The sequence below is a fragment of the Bos javanicus genome, chromosome 19 (assembly GCF_032452875.1).
Source record: "Bos javanicus breed banteng chromosome 19, ARS-OSU_banteng_1.0, whole genome shotgun sequence".
In the NCBI taxonomy this organism is placed as follows: domain Eukaryota; kingdom Metazoa; phylum Chordata; class Mammalia; order Artiodactyla; family Bovidae; genus Bos; species Bos javanicus.
Genome location: NC_083886.1, coordinates 35,571,928 through 35,578,256, shown reverse-complemented (window position 1 = coordinate 35,578,256; position 6,329 = coordinate 35,571,928). Strand labels below are relative to the sequence as shown.

The 6,329-nt window shown below is 54.8% G+C and overlaps 1 protein-coding gene across 9 annotated transcripts in view; it reads left to right on the top strand.

The window, feature by feature from the left end:
- The first annotated feature begins 2,446 nt into the window (after positions 1-2,446).
- The window catches only part of EPN2 (epsin 2), a 50,716-nt gene continuing 46,833 nt past the window's right edge, over positions 2,447-6,329 (top strand). For 4 of the 9 annotated variants that reach the window (XM_061391177.1, XM_061391173.1, XM_061391178.1 and 1 more), the window contains exon 1: positions 2,449-2,616. The gene's annotated coding sequence lies outside the window, so the exon portion shown is untranslated. Of the gene's footprint in view, positions 2,617-6,329 lie in introns of all 9 variants that reach the window. The other 5 variants (XM_061391184.1, XM_061391182.1, XM_061391183.1 and 2 more) reach the window with 2 other exon arrangements.

Sequence of the window (6,329 nt, the reverse complement as noted above, 5' to 3'; positions counted from 1 at the left end):
ACATTGCACAGGGGAGATGGTCTTCCAGCCTTAGGAGGCCCTCCCTACTCTGCAGCTTGGCTTGATCCCGTGAATTGCTCTCCAGCTCACTTCCTGGGCTGTGGTTGGCTTATCATCTCTTTATCTGCATCCAGCTCTCTTTCCTAAATCTCTGTGGCAGTGCAGATTTGCAAGCTGGGTGTAGAAGGGACTGGGTTCTGCAGGCAAATGTTGGCCTGGGTGATCCAGCCCGGCACCTCTCCAAACCTCACTTTTTTCCTGTAAAATTCGAACAATATGAAGGCTCACCTTGAGGTGTCGTGGTGAGGTTTGGGGCCAGCGCCATGCCTGGTGGGGGCACGTGGTTGTTTAAATTCATCAACTAAAGTTAAATAAAGACTTAAAACTGCAGCTCCTCGGTTGCACTGGCCACGTTTCAAGTGCTTACGTGTGGACAGGACAGCTAGACTGCAGTCCATCCTCCCAAGGAGTCCTAGTGGCAGCATTGCTGCGTGTGGGCACAAGTTCATCTGTAGCTGCAGATTCTTTGGGGGGTGGAGGGCCATGATTTCAGCGAGAGTGCTGCCCTCCTGCAGGCCCAGGAAGGCCCAGGAGAGAGCCGGGGCTCACCAGGAGGGTGCTCCAGGATGGGAGTGGACCGGGTTTAAAATCGGGAGCTCAGGTTCCTGCCTCTGGGGGCAGGCACACAGGGCTCCATTCACTTTCTGGTAGAGAAGGCATGTGGAGTCTGAAGGCAGGTTGGACAAGCGGTTTCTGGCCTCTAGGACAGCCACTGTTGGACTTTTCAAAAGAATGATGGCTGCATGGCTTTGCAGAGGTGTTAGTGTCTCTCTCTGCTTCTCCCTTCCCCCTCATCACTCCTTCCAGTCTTCCCTCTCCTTTCTTCTCTCCCTCTTATCTTGTGGCCAGAGAAGGGTAGTCTAGATTCCAGCTAGTGAGAACAGAGGGCTGTCATCCCCCATATCCCCTCACACAGGCGGAAGGAATATGGGGCTGGGGGAAGGACAGTGGTTTGCCTTCCATGCCTTTGCCAGTGAGGGCACAGTGGGACTTCTGGACACAGCCCCCCTGAAACCAAAGCTTGGCATACTGTTGAGGTCACCTGGGCCTCCTTGGATCACAGGCTGCGGGAGGGTGCTCTCTGCCAACCCAGGAAGCCCTGATGCATCCCCAGACCCTGCTGTGAGGGGTCTTTGCTGACCCCACTGTGACTGGAGCAAGGTGGGCTTGGGCTCCTCTCCAGGGTCTGGCCCTCCTCCAGCATGGTTCTTAGTACATAGTAGGTGTCTCGTGGGCCCTGGTTGAACCAAAGGGAGGACGTGTTTCCTATGTGAGAGTGCGAGGCCCTGTGAAGGGGCGAGCCTGCACCGGGGGATCTATAAGCCCTTCACAGGAGGAGGGTGAACCCAGTGCCCCACCTTCTTAGGGTCATAATGTCATTAGCAGTCTAGCAAAGCATCTGCACCATCCTCAGAATAATTTTCAGGTGTGTTTTACTGAAGTAGAATGCATACATTAAAGTGACACATCTGTAGCATACATCAGTGGATTTTCACCAAGGGTAACACTTGTACCCCAGCACCCAGCGCCCCTGCACAACCACCCACCCCCACCATCTGGTTCCACCTCTCGGACTTGGTAATGTTTACAAGCGCACACTGCGAGGGAAAGCGTGTTTGAGCTTTGGCTGGGGGCTCTGGGAGTGTGTGTGTGTGAAGGAGGAGAGGGTGTGTGGACCTGTGGGACATGCCTGAGATATGGGGGGATTTGTGGGGTCTGAGTGAAGGTTGCCGGAGAAGGCAATGGCACCCCACTCCAGTGCTCTTGCCTGGAAAATCCCATGGGCGGAGGAGCCTGGTGGGCTGCAGTCCATGGGGTCGCTAAGAGTCTGACACGACTGAGCGACTTCACTTTCACTTTTCACTTTCATGCATTGGAGAAGGAAATGGCAACCCATTCCAGTGTTCTTGCCTGGAGAATCCCAGGGACGGGGGAGCCTGGTGGGCTGCCGTCTATGGGGTCGCACAGAGTCGGACACGACTGAAGCGACTTAGCAGCAGCAGCAGCAGCAGTGAAGGTTGCCGTGTGCGTGGGTTCGGGGTGAATTTGCCACGGTTTGTGCAGTGGTGTGGGGTCGTTGGCACGCGTGCGTAGGTTTTGGGTGTTGTTTAGAGTATTGGGGCGTGGGCTGTGGGGTGTGGTGGGAAGGCTGGGTAGTCTGCGTGGGGTCGTGGGTATCCGAGGGAGGTCGCGGGGTCAGAGAAAGTGAAGCCTGGGTTGGCTGGGACCCTGGCCCGCGGGCGCGGGGCGGGGCCAGAAGGTAGGGGGCGGGGCCGTGCGGGACTTGGGCCGTGCGGAAGGGCGGGCCCTCGGGGCACGGGGCGGGGCCAGACGGCAGGGGGCGGGGCCTTTCGGGACCTGGGCCGGGCAGAGGGGAGGGGCCGGCGGGCGCGCGCACGCAGCCGGCGCGCCCCCTCCCGGCCGCCATGTTGGCTGGTGTGTGGGTGTCAAACCGAGCTGGAAGCGGCTGTGACTCTTCGGGCTCCAGTCGCTCCCGCCTCCTCAGCTCTACTGGAGGCCGCAGCCGCGCACCCGGGTCGGCCCGGAGGAGCGCAGGTGAGCCGGGGCCTCGGGGCTCGGGGGCCGGAGCGGACCGAGGGCGCGGACCCTGCCCCTCCCCAGAGCGCCCCCAGAGCGCAGCTCCCCCACCACCTCCCGGAGTATACACCCCTCAGTCTCAGTCGGGTCTGTACCTCAGGCCGGATCCCCTCTTACCCAACAGGCCCCGCCCCACGGGCTGGAGCACGGCCCCTCCCCGTCTGGGTCCTCATTCCTCTGCAGGGACCCCCCCCCCGCCACCGCGCCCCACCGCCTTTCCCTCAGGGAGCTCTTCCTTTGGTATCCTCGGAGCCCCGGGCTTCCCGCGCCCTCCGCAGCTCCGGGAGCCCGTCCAGGCCTCGCCGTCCACCTTTCCGCTGGACCCACCCTGCCCCTCCTCCCCGGGCGGGGCGCCCCCGCCCTCGTCCAGGTGCCGGCCGCCCCCCTTTGGGCTGCCGCGGGCCCCCTCCCCTCCGCAGGGACCCGGCTCGCCCTCCCTACCCCACGGCACAGCGGGGACGGGGGTGGCGGAGCCAGGCTCCAGCTGCCTTTTGTTCCGCGTGGGATGGAGAGACCCCGCCCCGCGGTCCTGCCGGGCTGGTCGAGGTGGGTGAAGGGGTGCGTGGAGCCGCCTCTTCCAGAGGACCCTTCGTCTCTCTCCCCGTGGGGCGGCTCCCGGGAGCCTAGCGCCTTGGGAGAGGCCAGCCCTTCCGAGAGGAGTCCGTGCCAACAGGTTTTTGTTTGCAACCTGGAGTTGGCCCGGTGGCTTTGCCGCGGGGAGAGGGGAGGACAGCTCGCTCTCCCCAGAAATCCCGGCAGGGGCCTGTGGAAACCCATTTCGCCGCCCATGGGCTCCGTCTGGGGCCCTTCGCCCTTTAGCTGCCCTGGGGACGCGTCGGAGCCTGTGCTGGAAAGTAGATGGGTTTATCCACCTTGAGGGTTCAGATGGGGAAACTGAGGCCCAGGGAGAGGCACTGGGTCATGCGGTGATGCAGCGTCGGTGCCGGAACTAGAAGCTTGGGCTCTCTGGGATATTTTAGAATTTTTTTTTTAGAGAGATGTTCAGGGTTATCCCTCTTCTCTTTTTAACATTCACTAAGAACTTGAACAGAAAAAGGTGAGAAGTAGTTGTTCCTTTCCACCTCCAGGAGGAGCTTAAAATGATTGAAAAAGGTGAATTTTAATTTTTAATTGTTTTTGTCCTCTTCCAATTATGTAAGATAATGAAGATTTGGCAGAAAACTTGTGCATCTTGTAGCTCTATCTACGGATGTTAGGTGCTAACAGATCGTATGCTGAATCCTGCTCAGCAGGGATTGAATTTGCACTGATAATTAAGTTTTCATCTGTATTTACATTAACATCCAAAGGGCCTACAGGTTGTTCCTGAGTGGTGCTCATTCCAGCAATTGTGTTTGCTGGACAGGTGATTGTGTCAGAGTCTGCCAAGATCTCATTTCTTATTTATCTGAATTAAAAAAAAAATCTGTACTGTATTTTTACATTTTGAAAGCTTTTTTGCTTCTTTAGTTTTAATATTGCGTCAGTCATCCTTACCAGTCTTGCTGAGTTCTTCTTTTGGAAGCACTGGATGAGTTGCATGCATGCTCAGTTGCTCACTTGTTTCCAGCCCTTTGTGACCCCATGGACCCCTTTGCTCCTCTGTCCATGGAGTTTTCCAGGCAAGAATACTGGAGTGGGTTGCCATTTCCTTCTCCAGGGGATTTTCCCGACCCAGGTATTGAACCTGGGTCTCCTGCACTGGCAGGCAGATTCTTTAACACTGAGCCACCAGGGAAGCCCACTGGATGAGTTGTTGTTCAGTTGCTAAGTCGTGTCCTATGTTTTTCGACCCCATGGACTACAGCAGGCCAGGCTGTCCTCCACTGTCCTGGAGGAGTTACTGGCTGTTGAAGAGTTTGGTAAAGTGCTGATTAGAGTGAGGCACGATCCAGGACTGCATCCCACCAGCCCCCCGGCCAGGAGCGTGTTTGGGTTGTGCTGTGGGGTGTACTGATCTCGGTTTACACAGGCTTCTTGCCTCCCTGTGCCTGGTGGATGGGGTGCTCTGGGGAGACCTCTCTTCCAGCAGGGTGTGTGACTCCAAGCATGTGCCTGGGGTGTGAAGAAATGTAAGACTCGCGTGATGAAAGCTAGCATGGTGTGTACAGTCTTGAAAACTGCCCCATCCTCTATGGAAATTCTCTCTAGAAATGCAGGTGACTCTCTGTGTAACTGTTTTCCATGACAAGACATGGGTTTCCTGAGTGTTTGGATTCTGATAAGAGCCCTGCAAAAGTAGTTGAGAATTGCTTGTGTCGCTGATTTATTTTATTTTTTTTTTAATATTTATTTGGCTACACCAGGTGTTAGTTATGGCATGCGGGATCTAGTTCCCTGACCAGGGATCGAACCCAGGCCCCCTGCATTGGGAGTGTGGAGTCTTAGCAACTGGACCACTAGGGAAGTCTCTGATTTATTTCAATGGCTTGACTTTTCCCGAACCTAAGGAGTGGGCATTTATAATAATAATAATAATTGTTTCAGTTTTATTAGGAAGAGTAGCAGCATTTACTTCTTTGTGGCCTGAAGTGCTGAAGGATTTTTACGCACAGGGCTGCTGTTTTCACTTTCTAGGGAAGTGCCTTTTAAGTTTTCAAAGCTCTCTGGCAGCTGTTCTCCCCCTTCCCCAGAACCTTCCTGGTGAATTGGTGGGTGTGGAGAACTGTGGCTGTTGTTTCATGGCTGAGGATCTGTTGACCCTGAGCCTTGGAGAAATCAAAGGGCTTGGATTTGGGAGATTGAGAATCTGTTGTTTCATGGCTGAGGATCTATTGACTCTGAGCCTTGGAGAAATCAAAGGGCTTGGATTTGGGAGATTGAGGTTGGGGAGGATGTGAGGAATTATCTAGTCCTACCCTGCTTTTGTTTGCTGGGCTCTCAGTTCAAGCGTTCTACTTAAACAGGTCTTCCGGGATTTCCCTGGTGCTGTTGTGGTTGAGAACCCGCTTTGCAAGGCAGAGGATGTGGGTTTGATCCCTGGTCGGTGAACTAAGGTCCCACGTGCTGCAGAGCAACTTAGCCCATGAGCCACAACTGAGACCCGATGCAGCCAAATAATATGTTTAAAAAAAGAACAAAGATTTTCGTTCAGTGTAGCATGAAATGTGAATAAGGAGTCCTGGGTGGTGGGCAGCAGGGAACAAGCTTATCCATCCCCACTGCAGGATCCATGGTTCTGTCTTGCTCTTGCCAGAACTGCTGTTGTTGGTCCAGTAGTCCTGTGCCAGTCAAGTGGGTGTTATCCCCCTTCTACAGGTGAGGAAACTGAGGCCCAAGAGCGTAAGTCTTGTGCTCAAGGTCATGCAGCCAGTAGGTGATGGGGCTGAATTTAGACAGGTGTGTTGACTCCCCAGATGTTCTGATGCCTTAATATCATCTGAGAAACTGAGTCCTGGGGTGAAGAGACTTGTTCTAAACCCAGCTGTGAGTTGGTGGAGGACTGAATACCACGGGGTGACCTGATTATCAGGATTGCTGAGGTGGGAGAGTACGTTTGGCTTTGCCAGATGCATTGTGAAATGTCTGTTTGTCTCCATCTGTTGAGTTTTTGAAAATTGACAAGCTTTCTGATAAGTTCCTTAATGGAATTTTCTTTGGTCTTAATTAAGTTTGTTCAAGGTGTCTAAAAATAGACGCTTGAAAAGCAAACACAGTGAAGTAAGTGTCCA